General features: G+C 37.1%; 1 protein-coding gene across 3 annotated transcripts in view; it reads left to right on the top strand.

The window, feature by feature from the left end:
* Window positions 1–16,624, top strand: part of GSAP (gamma-secretase activating protein) — a 191,581-nt gene that overhangs the window by 6,642 nt on the left and 168,315 nt on the right. The window lies entirely within an intron of this gene.

Genomic DNA, 16,624 nt, shown 5'->3' with positions numbered 1-16,624 from the left:
ACAGATAGTGGACTGAGGCACACCCCCCCAGCCTTTCTGTGAAGGAGGCCTCTTTGCTTGTCCTGGAGCTTCAGCCTGAGGGGCAGGCTTCAGGTTTGACCACATTTTGTGGCATACAGAGCTGCTTTTAAGGAACATAGGCCTTGCCATGCCATCTGGGCTCTCTCCCTCTGCCTTGCTCCAGTTCATCAGTATCACCCAGGAAAGACCTTATACACTTGTCTGGAGCCCTGAGTTTTGCTAATGCCACCCAGGGACACCTCCAGATCATATGGCTCTGGTGGTCAGTGGGCCTTACACTTGTGGTCCTACAGGAGTGTATATATTTGCATACATTTAAAAACTGATGCTTGAGGGTCTGGCTTCTAATCAGCCTGAATCTAGGTGCTGAGATCTTCCACTTTGGGACACTGACAGATCTTGGCACAACCTCAACAACTAGGAGCTGTTAGAAATATAATAGTCTGCTTGGTCAAGCACAAAGATTTGAGAAACAAGCAGAAGAAATGAAACAACAAATTTTGTCTCCTACATGAGGCCACACCTTCAAGACTGGGAGAGGTGGTTTCACCTACTGTTAGAAACCAACACACAGAGTCACGCAAAATGAAGAAATAGAGAAATATGTTCCAAATTAAAGAACAAGGTAAACCCTCAGGAAAAAAAACCTTAATGAAATGGAGATAAATAGTTTTTGTGATAAAGACTTTAAAGTAATGGTCGTAAAGATGCTCACTGAACTGGGGGGAAGAATGGGTGAACACAGTGAAGACGTCAACAAAGAGATGGAAAATATAGGAAAGTACCGAATAGAAGTCATAGAGCAGAGAATACAATAACTGAGCTGAAAAATACACTAACTGGGTTTAAGAGCAGACTAGATGAAGCAGAGAAAAGGATCAGTCAACTCGAAGATAGAGCAGTGGAACTCACCCAGTCAGAGGAGCACAGTGAAGATAGCTTAAGGGACTAATGGTACAACATCAAACAGACTAATATTCGTCTCATGGAGCTCCCAGAAGGAGAAGAGAGAAAGGGGCAGACATCTTATTTGAAGAAATAATGACTAAATACTTCTCTGACCTGAGGAAGGATACAGACATCCAGATACAGGAATCCAGAGTTCCAAATAAGAGGAATCAAGTAAGAGACCCACATACCAAGACACGTTACACTTTAAATGTCAAAAATTAAAGATAAGAAGAGAATCTTAAAAGTAGTAAGAGAAAAACAACTTGCTACATACAAGAAAACCCCCATAAGACTATTACCAGAATTTTCAACAGAAACTTTGCAGGCTAAAAGGGAGTAGCACAATATATTCAAAGTGCTGAAAGAAAAACACTTCCAACCAAGAATACTATACCTGGCAGCAAAGCTCACTCAGAAGTGAAGGAGGGATAAGGTGTTTTCCAGATGTGCAAAAGCTAAGGGAGTTCATCATCATTAAACTGGCTTTACAAGAAATGTCAGTGGGACTTCTTGGAGCTGAAAAGAAAGGGTGCTAATTAATAACAAGAACACATATGAAAGAATAAATCTCACTGGAAAGGCAAATACATAGTAAAGATAGTGAATTAATTACTTATAAAGCTAGTATGAAGGTTAAAGACAAAAGTAGTAAAAATAACTATGGTTACAATAGTTTTAAGGGATACACAATATAAAAAGATGCAACATCAAAAAATTAAGATGTGGCAGGGGGAGTAATAACAATGAGCTTTACAATTGGATCAAACTTAAGTTGTTTTCAACTTAAAATAGAATGTTATAGATACAAGTTGTTATATGTAAGCCTCATGGTAACCACAAAGCAAAAATCTATAGTAAATACACAAAAGAGAAACAGAAAGGAATATAAGCATGCCACTAAAGAAAGTAATCAAACAACAACCAAAGAGAGCAAGAGAAGAATAAAGGCACAGAAAGGAACTACAAAAACAGCCAGAGAACAATTAACAAAATGGCACTAAGCACATACGTTTCAATAATTACTTTAACTGTAAATGGACCAAATGCTCCAATCAAAAGACATAGAATGGTTAATGGATTTTTTTTAAAAAGATCCATCTATATACTGCCTACAAAAGACTCACTTTAGAGGTAGGGACTCACACAGACTGAAAGTAAAGGGATGAAAAAATATATTTTCCATGCAAATGGAAACCAAAAGAAAGGTGAAGTAGCTATACTTATATCAGACAAAATAGACTTTAAAACAAACAATGTGATAAGAGACAAAGAAGGGCATTACATAATGATAAAGGGGTCAATCCAACAAGAGATAAAACATTTTGTAAATATTTATGCACCCAACATAGGTCACCTAAATTTCTAAAGCAAATGTTAACGTACTTAAAGGGAGAAATATATAGCAATACAATAATAGTAGGGCACTTTAGTACCCCACTAACATCAATGGATAGATCATACAGAGAGAGCATCAGTAAGGAAACACATTGGCCTTGAGCAACACATTAGACCTGATAGACTTAACAGATGTTCACAGAACAGCCCATCCAAAAGCAACAGAATACACATTCTTCTCAAGTGCACATGGAATATTTTCCAATATAGATCATATGTTAGGACACAAAACATGTCTTGATAAATTTAAGAGGATTGAAATCATATCAAACATCTTTTCCAACCACAATGGTATGAAACTAGGATTAATAACATGAAGAAAACTGGAAGATGTGCAAATATGTGGAGGTTAAACAACATGCTACTGAACAACCAATGGGTCAAAGAAGAAATCAAAAGAGAAATAAATAAGTACCTTGAGACAAATGAAAATAGAAATGTAACATGCCAAAATTTATAGGATGCAGCAAGAGTAGTTCTAAGAAGGAAGTTCATAGCAATAAATGCCTTCCTCAAGAAATAAGAAAAGTCTCAAACAACCTAACTTTATTTTTTTTTTCCATTATGGTTTATTACAGGATATTCAACATAGTTCCCTGTACTATACAGTAGCACCTTGTTGTTTATCCGTTCTATATATAATAGTTTAAATATGCCAATCCCAAACTCCCAGTCCATCCCTGCTCCACTCCCCCACCCCCTTGGCAACCACAAGTCTGTTCTCTATGTCTGCAAGGCTGTTTCTGTTTCATAAATAAGTTCATTTGTGTCATATTTTGATTCCAGGTATAAGTGATATCATATGGTATTTGTCAAGGAGCTTTACACCTCAAGGAGCTAGAAAAAGAAGAACAGACAAAGCCCAAAGTTAGTAGAAGGAAGGAAGTAAAGATTAGAGCAGGAGTAAATTAAAATGAGACTAAACAGACAGTAGAAAAGGTCAATGAAATGAAGAGCTGGTTCTTTGAAAAGATAAACAAAATTGACAAATCCTTAGTGAGGCTTAACAAGAAAAAAGAGCACTCAAATAAATAAAATCAGAAAAGAAAGAGGAGGTAATACAACCAATACCAGAGAAATACAAAGGCTCATAAAAGACTACTATAAACAATTATATGACAACAAATTTTACAGCCTAGAGGAAATTGATAAATTCCTAGAAACATGCAGGCAACCAAGACTGAATTACTATGAAATAGAAAATCTGAACAGACTGATTACCAATAAGGAGATTAAATTAGTAATCAAAAACCTCCCAAGAAACAAAAGTTCAGGGCCAGACAACTTCACTGGTGAATTATACCAAAAATTCAAAGAAGAGTTAATACCAATCCTTCTCAAACTCCTACGTAAAATAGAAGAAGAGGGAACTCGTCCAAACTCATTTTACAAGGCCAGCATTACCCTGATCCAAAATCAGACAGGGATACCACAGGAAAAGAAAATTACAGACCAATATTCCAGATGAACATAGATGTAAAAATCATCAACAAAATATTAGAAAACCAAAATCAACAATACATTAAAAGAAATCATACACCACAGTCAAGAGGGATTTATTCCAGGGATGCGGGGTGGGGGAGCTGGTTCAACATCCACAAATCAGTCCATGTGATACACCACATTAACAAAATTAAGGATAAAAATCATATGATCATCTCAATAGATGCAGAAAAAGCATTTGCCAAAATTCAACATTTATTTATGATTAAAAAAAGCTCTTAAAAACTCTCAACAAAACAAGTGTAGAAGGAATGTACATCAACATAATGAAGTCCCTTATGTGACAAGACCACAGCTAACATCATACTCAATCGTGAAAAGTTGAAAATTTTTCCTCTAAGATCAGGAACAAGTGATGTTCCTTGTTCAAGTGGAACAAGAATGTTCACTCTCACCACTTTATTCAACATAGTATTGGAAGTCCTAGCCAGAGCAATTAGGCAAGAAAAAGAAAAGGCATCCAAGTTGGAAAGAAAAAAGTAAAACTGTCACTGGTTGCAGATGACATGATATTATACATAGAAAACTCTAAAGACTCCATCAAAAAACTGTTAGAACTAATCAACAAGTTAAGTAAACTTGCAGGATACAAAATCAATACACATTTCTCTACACAAATAATGAACTATCAGAAAGAGAAATTAAGAAAACAGTCCCATTTACAAGTACATCTAAAAGATAAAATACCTAGGAATAAATTTAACCAAGGAGATGAAAGACCTGTATATTGAAAACTACAAGACATTAATGAAAGAAATTGAAAAAGACAGAAATAACTGAAAACATATTCCATGCTCATGGGTTGGAAGAATTAGTATTGTTAAAATGACCATTCTCCCCAAAGCAATGTATGGATTCAATGCAATCCCTATCAAAATTCCAATGGCATTTTTCACAGAAATAGAATAAACAACCCTAAAATTTGTATGTAGCCATAAAAAACCCTGAATAGTCAAAACAATCTTGAAAAAAAGAACAGAGCTGGAGACATCATACTCTCTGATTTCAAACTACTCCAAAGCTATAGTAACTAAAACAATATATTGACATAAAAAGACACCTAGATCAGTAGAACATAATAGAGAGTCCAGAAATAAACCCATGCATAAGTGGTCAATTAATTTACAATAAAGGAATCAAGAATATACAGTGGGGAAAGGACAGTCTCTTCAGTAAGTGGTTTTGGTAAAACTGAACAGTCACATGCAAAAGAATGAAACTGGACCTCTGTCATAGACCATCCACAAAAACTAACTCAAAATGGATTAAAGGCTTGAATGTAAGGCCTAAAACCATAAAACTGCTAGAAGAAAACATAGGCAATAAGCTACTTGACATAGGTGTTGGTGTTTTTTTTTTAATATTATTATTTGGCTGTGGTGGGTCTTAGTTGTGGCAGGCAGGCCCCTTAATTGCAGCTCGCGGGCTCCTTACTTGTGGCATGCATGTGGGATCTAGTTCCCTGACCAGTGATCAAACCTGGGCCCCCTGCATTGGGAGCATGGAGTCTTAACCACTGCACCATCAGGGAAGTCCCCAGTGATGATTTTTTGAATCTGACACCAAAAGCAAAAGCAACGAAAGCAAAAATAAACAAGTGGGACTACATCAAACTAAAAAGCTTCTGCATAGCAAAATAAACCATCAGCAAAATGAAAAAGCAACCTACTGAATGGGAGAAAATATTTTCAAATCACAGATCTGATAAAGGGCTAATATCCAAAAATATATAAAGATCTCATACAATAGCAAAAACAAAGAGTCTGATTTAAAAAATGGTCAGAAGATCTGAATAGACATTTTTCCAAAGAAGACATACAGATGGCCAACAGGTACATGAAAAGGTGTTCAACATTAGTAATCATCAGGGAAGTGCAAATCAAAACCATAATAAGATATCACCTCAGACGTTAGAATGGCTATTATAAAAAAAGACTAGAAATAACAAGTGTTGGTGAGGATGTGGTGAAAGAGAAACTCTTCTGTACTGTAGGTGGGAATGTTGCAGCTGCTATAGAAAAACACTATGAAGTTTCCTCAGAAAACTAAAAATAAAACTACTGTATGATCTAGCATTTCCACTTCTGGGTATTTATCTGAAGAAAATGAAAACAGTAACTCAAAAGATATATGCACCCTCATGTTCATTGCAGCATTGTTTAGCCAAAATATAGAAACAACCTAAGTGTCCATCGATACATGAATGGATAAAGAAATTGTGATATATATGTAATGGAATATTATTCAGCCCTAAAAAGAATGAAATCTGCTATTTGGGAGAACACGGATGGACCTTGAGGGTATTATGTGAAGTGAAACAAGTCAGACAGGGAAAGATGAATACAATACTGTGTGATGTCTCTCATATCTGAAAAAAAAAAGTTCATAGATACAGAGAACAGACTGGTGGTTTGTCAGAGGTGGAGGGAAGGGGTGGGAGAAATGGTTGACCTGTTTTATTGTTGCTTTTTTAAAATTTAAATAAATTGTTTTTTTTTAAGTGACTAAGAAGGTAAATTTTGTATTATGTGTTTTTTGCCACAATATAAATAAATAAATAAATTGTATTTCTTGGGATGATGATAAAGTATTGGAGATGAATAATGGTGGTGGTTGTACAACAGTGTGAATGGACTCAATGTCACTAAACTTCATACTTCAAAATGGTTAAAATGGTAAATTTTATGTTAGGTATATTTTACCACAGTAAAAAAGATAAATAGTAATAAATTTTATTTAAAGTACCAGTGTGATTTTATCTTTTTATCACTTTCATTATTCTGTGAAAAACTTTGCATTTCACGTTCCTGCATAGGCCACTCTAAAGCTAAGATTTCTTTGAGCCTCTCAGTTACTCAGCTATAGTTAAACATAAATAATTTGTATTGTTAGGGAGCTGTTCAAATCTCAACTAAAATCTGTAGAGGGAAATTTCATTTCCAAGACTCATCATAACGTTATGCAAAAAATCTTTTAGTGCCCACAGAATTCCACAAGGCACCTTACATGCATATTATGTTCCATTCAGTGAAATCACTAGATGATTACCTTACCTCATCAGTGACTATCTCATTTCAGGATACCCATTTTGTAGTTATATTCTAATTCATTCAGTAGTAGAAAATTTGTTTAAAGGCATTTACTGTTAATAGCTAGTTACTCATTTTTCCTTTGTTTTCAACTAATAAACATTCAGGTTTTAAAATAATTTTAAAATTTCCCTTTAATATGTTCTAACAGTTACTTTTTAAAAGTAAACTTTAAAAATTATTTATTTTATTTTATTTTTTTAAATATTTATTTATTTATTTGGTTGTGCCGGGTCTTAGTTGTGGCAGGCAGTCTCCTTAGTTGTGGCATGTGAACTCTTAGTTGTGGCATGCATGTGGGATTTAGTTCCCTGAGCAGGGATTGAACCTAGGCCCCCTGCATTGGGAGCACAGAGGCTTAACCACTGTGCCACTGGGGAAGTCCCCAAAATAATTTATTTTAAACTTTGAGGTACGTATTTCTTTCTTTTTTCAAAGAAATAAGCTATGTAATTTATCAAAGCAATTATTATCTACCCTCTCCTTATCCATTTTTCAGTAGTCCCATTATTTCAAAATTAAAGTGAAATATTTGCTTATACCTTTCTTTAAATACTAAGTTGTCTCCTAGAGATCTTTCATTTCCTTTTCCTAGTTGAATGTTTGATATTTAATGTTTCTTCAGTAGATTCCACTTTGCTCTCTTTCTCTAATTTTCCCTGACTGATCTTTATGTTGCATGTTACATAAAGACTATTTTAAGTATACTCATAATATGTCGTGAGCAATTTGTGAGGCATAATATTAATTATGCAGTGCTTTTAACAGCTAAACTTTAAATTGTGTATTTGTATGTGTGTGGGGAGATATTTATGATTTCCACTAAAGCACTCACAGCTGCCCAGGCAGCCCTTTTATTCATTCTCAGTCAACTCCCACAGCTCCTGAAGCCCTACACCCTACTTCCTCATTCCTAGAGAAAATAAAAGTTACCTAGTTTCAACTCACCCCTTTCCAAGTGAAATTTGGAAATCACAATATCCCATTCTCATTTGTTTCTCTCCAATATTAGGTTTCTTAATTCTCTCCAAAGCTAACTCCTCTCCCTGTTGATCCTCTCTATTCTTTTATCTCTTCCTAGTCTTGCTGTACAAATATTTCCTCTCCGTTATCTGTCTTCAGTCTTTCCCTCTCCACTGACTCCCCTTATCCTACTAAATGCTCAAGACTCCCACAAGCTAGTGCACAGGCCCATTTATTGCAAACCACAGCGCTCTGACTACTGGCACATTTCTCCTAAAAGGACCTCCTACTTGCTAAAACCAATGACCTCTTAGTTTACATCCAGCTCAATCTTTCCTTGGCATATGACCCTTTTCAATAAATATCCTTCTTCCTGAAATCCTCGCTTTCCTTAGTTTTGTTTTTAAATTGAGGTGAAATTGACACAGCATAAAATTAACCATTTTAAAATGAACAATTCAGTGGCACTGAGTACATTCACAGTGCTGTGCAACCACCACCTCTGTCTAGTTCTAAAACATTTTCATGACCCCAAAATGAAACCCTGTACCTGTTAAGCAATTGCTGCCTACTCCTCCAACCTCTCAACCCCTGGCAACACTGAATCTGTGTTCTGTCTCTGGATTTACCTATTCTGGATATTTTATATAAATGGAATCATACAATATGTGATCTCTTGTATCTGGCTTATTTTTTTTTCCTATGCTTTTGATTACGCTAGATACCTCATATAAGTGAAATCATACAGTATTTGTCTTTTTGTGACTGGTTTATTCTTCTTAGCATAATATCCTTAATATTCATCCATGTTATAGTATGTGACAGGATTTTCCTTCCTTTTTAAGGCTGAATAATATTCCGTTGTATTTATATACCACATTTTCTTTATTTATTCATCCAAGGACATTGCGCTGTTTCCACATTTTGGCTGTTGTGAACGGTGCTGCTATGAACATGTGTTTACATGTATGTGGAGCAGTATCGCTAGATCATGTAGTACTTCTGTGTTAAACTTTCCGAGGAAGCACCAACCTATTTTCTACAGTGATTGCACCATTTTATATTCTCACCAGCAATGTACAAGTGTCCCAATTTCTCCATATCCTTGCCAACACTTGTTATTTTCCTTAAAAATATTTCTTTTGCTAATTTTTAGCCATCGTAGTGGGTGTGAAGTGGTATCTTGTTGTGGTTTAGTTTGCATTTTCTGAAGACGAATGTTGTTGAGCATCTTTCCTTATGCTTATTGGCTATTTATATGTCTTCTTTGGAAAAATGTCTATTCATGTCTTTTGCCCACTTTTTAGTTGGGTTCTTTGTCTTTTTGTTGTTGAGTTGTAAGAGTTTTTTATATCTTCTAGTTACTAGACCCCTGTCAGATATATGAGTTGCAAATGTTTTTTTCCCATCCCGTAGGTTATATTCTTCCTTGGGTTTTAAAACACTGCTGTCTGCTGTTTTCCTCCTAGCTCTCTTTCAAGCAATAAATTTATTCAGTAGGATAATTTTGAGCACCCAGTATATTGTTAGTCACTGTTTTAGGTAGTGGCAATAAAAATACAAATATTGTTTACTCTCTGACACCTTTTTATTTTTTTCACTGTCTTCTATATTTCTTTTAATGCCTTAATGTGAGCATTTTCTGGAGTCATATTGCCTTCTCTGCAGAGGCTTCTTGCCCCTTTCTTTTGTCCCAGAGAAAGCCTATTTAACCTTCAGGGCTCAATTTTAACATCAGTCCCCTGGGAAGATTCTGTGATTTCACCAGGAAGAATCAATTACTCCTTCTTTGCTCCTGTAGCACTGTATACATTTAACACAATATTATAGTCCTTACATTGCTTTATAATTGTTTATGTGATATGAGCTAGGATATGAGCTTTTTAATGTAGGGATCTTATCCTCATAGTTAATAAATCTCTCCCAAGCTCCCAGTAAAAGTTGGGCACATAGCAGTTATTCAACAAATATTGAATGAATTATCAGACCCTGAATTTTTTTTAACTTTTCATTATGGAAACTTCTAAATTTGTACAAAAATAAAGAGAACAGTGAAATGAATCACCATTACTCATCTGTCAGCTTTGACAATTATCATATGGCCAATGTTGTCTCATCTAAATCCCTTCCACACTCTCTCTCCACTGTATTATTTTGAAGCAAACCTGAGAAATCATTTCATTCAAAAATGCTTTTCTGATTTTTTTTGTTGTTGTTGTTATAAAGTACTTATTTATTTATTTTTGGCTGCGTTGGGTCTTCGTTGCTACGTGCGGGCTTTCTCTAGTTGCAGCGAGTGGGGGCTATTCTTCCTCGCGGCACATGGCCTTCTCATTGCGGTGGCTTCTCTTGTTGTGGAGCACGGGCCCTAGACGCATGGGCCTCACTAGCTGTGGCTCGTGGGCTCTAGAACGCAGGCTCGGTAGTTGTGGCGCAGGGGCTTAGTTGCTTTGCAGCATGTGGGATCTTCCCGAACCAGGGCTCGAACACGTGTCTCCTGCATTGGCAGGCCGATTCTTAACCACTGCGTCACCAGGAAGTCCCTTTTCTGATATTTTTAAAGGAAAGATTTGAACATTAAGTATAAAACTTTAGTGTACATGGAATCAACTAACTAGAGCTCTCTGTTAACTGTCCCCCAATTTTAAGAGAACAAGACAAATCATAAGAAATTATCTGTGATCTCAAAGCTTAAACAATTCGATTTAGTAGGTTCTAATCTTACAGCAAATCCAGAATAATCTTCTGAATTTCTACACTTAGAAAAACTCTCAGATGACAAGCTAACATTCATTATACTGAGCTTAAAGGTATTGCAAGATCTAAATTATCACAGAAACAGCCAAGGTAAAGTATTTCACTTAGGCAAGAAATATACTTTTTTATGGTAAACTTTTTTTTTTTAAAAACATTTTTGTTAAATCTCATTTTACCAGAAAAATGTTTCATTACATTTAGATATAAAATGACACAGCTAGGGCCACAAAGTGTTTTTTAATTGCATTGCATAATGAAGTACGGAGTGTTATAGGAGTATGGTTAAGAATATTGAAAATTACTTCTCTTCTTTTAATCTGAGAAATCTGAGTTTTTGAGTTCTTTCTATTTCCTACATTACCTTTGGTGGCTCTGTTGGAAACTTGTGAAGGTCTTTTCTGATACATTTTATGATTACCACTTTGCTAAGCTACTATCATCTCTTGCCTACCTTTCATGATAGTCTTCTAATTGGTCTTTCTGCATCAGCCCTTGCCTGTCTCTGCTCCAAAGGTCAGAACAGTCCTTTTTAAAACATGTCAGATCCCATCACTCCTCAGCTCAAAACCCCCTAGTGACTTCCTGTCACACTAAGAGACAGCGTGCCATATTCTCAATGGATGTGGTATTACTTACTAGGGTGTGTTTTGGAAATTTGAGGCAAGGCTTTTGGGGTGTACCATGATTGAGTGGCATTTAGTATGTTGGGGCCTGCTAATCCATCCTACAGATTCCCTTACCGTAAAGAATCGTCTTCTCACCCTGTATGATGTTTAAAAATCAATTTTAGAGGTATAATTTGTATAAAATAAAATAGGCCATTTCAAGTGTGCAGTTTGATCAGTTTTGACAAATGTATACACCCGTGGAACCACCACAACAATCAAAGTATTAAAGCATTCCCATCACCAGGAAAAGTCCCATTGTGTGTCTTCTACATGACTCTTGGATGTCCTTTGGACATTCTTGAAGGTGAAAAACCTGTTTATGATGATCTGAGCCTAGAACCTAACTCCATTTATATATAAATACAAAATATTTTTTGTGTGATTTTAATGTACACTTGATCTTCCAGAAATGCAACTATCATAGAAATTGAGGGAAGATGACACTCTGGAGTGTTCAGAATTTTACCAGAGGTTTGTCATTTAGAAAGTCATGTCAGAGATTGCATCAGCATCACCATTTGTGACATTTGAGGTTCCAAGAAAACACTCCTTTATCATTCTGCATTTGTAGCTGCCGCATTTATGGTGATTATAAAGGTGACATCTTTCTTTATGTTTTTTACAGTGTTCATGTCTGAACATTTACATATTGAAATAGATTTATTTTGTTATAGATTACTTTCATTTATTTCTCATTTATATGACAGGTTCAGTATTATATTGATTCTTTTGAAGTTAGGTGTGTAGATAAGTTATATCATCTGTGAGGTTAATTTCAGAATAGTAAGGGAGGAGTATAAAATATTTGTTATAAAAAGAGAGAGTTGGGACTTCCCTGTTGGAGCAGTCGTTAAGAATCTGCCTGCCAGTACAGGGAACACGGGTTCAAGCCCGGGTCCGGGAAGATCCCACGTGCCGCGAAGCAACTAAGCCCGTGTGCCACAACTACTGAGCCTGCGCTCTAGAGCCCGTAAGCCACCAAGCACTGAGCCCGCGTGCCACAACTACTGAAGCCTTCGCACCTAGAGCCTGTGCTCTGCAACAAGAGAAGCCACCGCAATGAGAAGCCCGCACACCACAACGAAGAGTAGCCCCCACTCACCGCAACTAGAGAAAGCCTGTGCGCAGCAACAAAGACCCAATGCGGCCATAAATAAATAAATAAATAAATAAATAAATAAATAAATAAATAAATAAAAGAGATCGTTGGGCCTGTCAGATTGGAGAAGAACTGTCCTATATATTCCAATCCTGTCTCTTTCCTCCCCTGGATTACCGCTCTGATTGAATCTACTATTTACTATTCTCCTCCATGCTCCCTTGCTCTAGCTACACTGGCCACTGGCTTCCCTGCTGTTCCATGAAAGTTGCAGGCACCTCTGGACCCCTGTCCTCATTTGCTGTTTGTTTCCTCTGCTGGAATGCTCTTCTGCCACATATCCACATGGCCCACTCCCTCGCTTTCTTCAGCTTTTTGCTTAAATGCCACTTTCTCAGTGAGACTTTCCCTGGGCACCCTGTTTTAAATTGCACCTCTACCCCTCAGTACTCCTCATGTCTCTTCCCTGCTTTATTTCTGTTACAGAACTTATTAGTCTCTTGACAGGCTTACTTATTTATTTTTTTTGTCATCTGTTGACCTGCCCTATGCCCTCTCCCCCGCACCACACTAACATCTAAATTTCATGAGGACAGATGCAAAATGTGCGTTGGTGCTGGTGAAAAGAAAGTCGTCCAATTCCCCAGCAAACTGGCATTTGTTCTGATATGCTACATAGTCAGCCCTGGGCTCCCTTCTTATCTTCCAGCCTGGTATATTGTACTGGCTTCCCCAGCCCTTAGCCATATTTATAAAGGCAGCAGCATCCCTAGAGTTTAGAATAGTGCCCAGCACACAGTAGGTACTCAATAAATATTTATTGAATGAATGACTGTCTTTAGAACTCCAAGAGAGGTGTTTTTGTGTGATTTTTTTTTTTTTGTAGTATCTGCATATTGTGTAGAAATGAGACAGAAGCAGAAGAAAATGGCCAACAAAGGTGAAAGTAGGCCTGGGGGCGGGGCAGGGGTAGCTTTCTTCATCAGCCATGAAATACTATTTGATTTTTACAATTATGTCCATGTGTTTTTTTGTGTGATTTTATCTGAAAGTTTGAAGCTGTAAATATTTTTAGTTTTATATTAATATGGCTTTCTAGAGAGTAATACAGAGTATATTACCTAGAGATGTGCCATTTACATTCTCGTATGTTGTAAAGGTTGGTTGATTCATAATTAGTTCTCTAAAGGTCCTATTGTATTCTTTTCCTCATTAAGAAGATTGATAGCTATAACCTAGTGTTATTTATAAGCTATACCCATAAGGCACACTGATATGTGTCCTACATATAGTATAATTAACCTGAATCATAAATTACTTATCAGTCATTTGCCTCCATGTGTCAGAGGCAATATGTGGTATCTTTCTTAAGAATAAAACTGGGGAAACATTGTTAATACAAATATACTTTATTGATTTGAGCTCCTGCTATTTCAGAAATTGAATTAATTTTCTTGAACCGAGCTAAAAATTTTAACCCTTGAATAATCTCCAAATAGAAGCAAATCAGTTGTGTAAAGAGGATTACAGGAGGATGATCATCCTATTTAAGAGAACACCTACTTATAAGTAATCATTTGACATAATCATTCATTTATTCATTCAAGCCAATATTTTTTAAGCAGCTGTATGCACCAAGCATGGGTCTGGAAATATAAGGGCAAATGAGGCAGAGTCCCAGCCTAATACAAGCAAATAAACAAATAGGTACAATAAAATGTCATGGTCACCAATATAGCAATCTTACAGGGGACAGAAAGGGATAGATGTGGAACTGCAATGGTCATATCTACCTGCAGAATTGGGAATGAGACAGAAAAGTCTTCAAAAAGAAGGTAACACTTGAACCAGATTTCTGGAGTTAAGAATGTCGTTGTGTGGATTGAATGATGAGATGAAGATATTCTAGGCATAAAGAGCTGCGTGATCCAGAGGATGGAAATAACCCACCTGGTTAGCAGAACTGTTTGAAAGGGTTGGAGTGTAGACTGCTGTGGGAGTGAAATGAGTTAAGGCTGGAGTGGTGGGCGGAGGTCAGGGAATGAATGGCCTGGTACCGTGGACTAAAGGAATTTGAACTTTCACCTGTGGGCCATGGAAAACCAGTGAAGTCCTTCAGGTAGGATAATTACATCAGTTTACTTCACTGGTATGTCAGTAATCCATTAGGTGGAACTAGAGGTATTTCAACTGTTACAGTAGTCCAGATGAGCATTGCTTGAGATCCCAGAGTAAGAATGTAGCGATTGAGATGAAGAGGAGGAGACAGATTGGAGAAATGCTAGAGGCTATAGGACTTGCTGATGGTTGTGGTGGAGGTATGGGGAGAGAAAGGATTTAGCATAAGAGTCATCATCTCAGATGCCTCAAGAGCCAGAGAGTTGACAAAAATGAATGAAAGAAGCCTCAGCAATCATTGTGGCCATTATGAATACTACATGAAGCAAGAGCTATCTAAATGGGACATCTGCTACTCAGCTTTAGCCCATTGTTCCGTGTAGGTAGGGCCTGATGTTGCTTCATTTTCTGATTTTTTTTTAAGTTTTTATTTGTCTTATTATTTATTTTCCTTATTTTTTTTGGCTGTGTCAGGTCTTAGTTGCGGCACATGGGATCTTCGTTGAGGCATGCGGGATCTTTCCTTACGTTGTGCAGTTTCTCTCTAGTTGTGGCGTGCGGGTTTTCTCTTCTCTAGTTGTGGTGCACAGGCTCCAGGGTGCGTGGGCTCTGTAGTTAGCGACACACGGGCTCTCTTGTTGAGGCGCAGGAGCTCAATAGTTGTGGCGCGTGGGCTTAGTTGCCCCATGGCATTTGGGATCTTAGTTCCCCGACCAGGGATCGAACCTGCGTCCCCTCCGTTGGAAGGCGGATTCTTTACCACTGGACCACCAGAGGAGTCCCCATTTTCTGATTTTTAAAGAGAAGTCTAAATCTGTATTTTTCTGTGACATCTCCCAAATCTTAAATGTTGGCTCAAAGTTTTTTAAAGTTCTGTCTGAACCAAATAAAAACAACTTCAGAAAATAAGCAGCTAAGTTGCAGCCTCTGTCCTAAGATGTCTCCTGTTTTTGTTTGTTTGTTTTTATGATTAGAAGTATGGTGTTATTCACTAAGATAGGAAATAGAGGGAGAGAAGCAGGGAAGATGAAATGGAGAAGGCTAATGATTAGATTTAGAACATGTTGAGTTTGAGGTGCATCAATTAATAGGAAGCTACAAATGCAGGTCCAGAACACAAGTGAAAAGTCTGAACTGGAAAATAAAGACCTGGGAGTTATTAGTAAATAGATGGTAGATGAAATCATTAGCCAATTTGCTTTAAACAACATTTCAAGAAAATTTGTTTTTCTGTTCTTGCTCACTGGCAACAATTGTTAGAGATACCTCTCCTGGCCCATTTAGGAGCCCTCCAGAATACCTGACATAGTCAAGGGCTTCAGAAAAATTCACTTTCTGACAAATGTGAGGATTTTTCTCTTAGTTTCTGTAGCACTGTCCTTATCCCAATGTCTGTTAGCTTTTTGTGTCTCTAAGCAGGATCTTCGTGTCTCTGATGGTACCAGAAGAACTGACATGTGGTAGGCTCTCTGAAGGCAAAAGTCAAATGTCTCCAAATGCCACTGTTTTTATAATATTACATGATTATAAGTTCTTAGAAGACAGGGATTCTTCTACTTTGTTCCATCGTTCCTCTTTAGCAGCTAATTTTCTCTGTGAATCCTTAGAAACTAGAATTGAGTGGAACAAAAGTGAGCTGGCATTTATTCAGAGTTTGAATGCTATGTGAAGATGAATTCATCTCCAAGGTTGTGATCTCAGTAGCTTGCTCATATTACATGTAGGATGTGGGTCAGTTGCAGCTCTATCAGCCTTCAAGTAGGTGTCATATGTGTCCTCATTTCAGGACCTAGGCTGAAGGAGCATTGCCTTTCTGGGACATTCCCTTTTCATGGCAGATAAAGATGGCTGGTGGAAACTCACCATGTCTTTTAAAGCTTCTTCTCAGAGATTACGTGTATCATATCTGCTCACATTCCATTGGCTAAACCTGACATCTGTGGGTGGGGTTACATAATCCTCTTTCAGGAAGCCTGTACTTGGGGATAATCACTGCAGTCTACAGTAGACGGTGAGTGTATTTTCTATGCTGTGGGTGTAATGAGAAAATGAAAAGAAAG

This window comes from Balaenoptera physalus (assembly GCF_965194825.1).
Source record: "Balaenoptera physalus genome assembly, chromosome: 8".
Classification (NCBI taxonomy): Eukaryota; Metazoa; Chordata; class Mammalia; order Artiodactyla; family Balaenopteridae; genus Balaenoptera; species Balaenoptera physalus.
The sequence above is the reverse complement of the archived record's forward strand: the minus strand, read 5'-3'. Positions and strand labels throughout refer to the sequence as shown.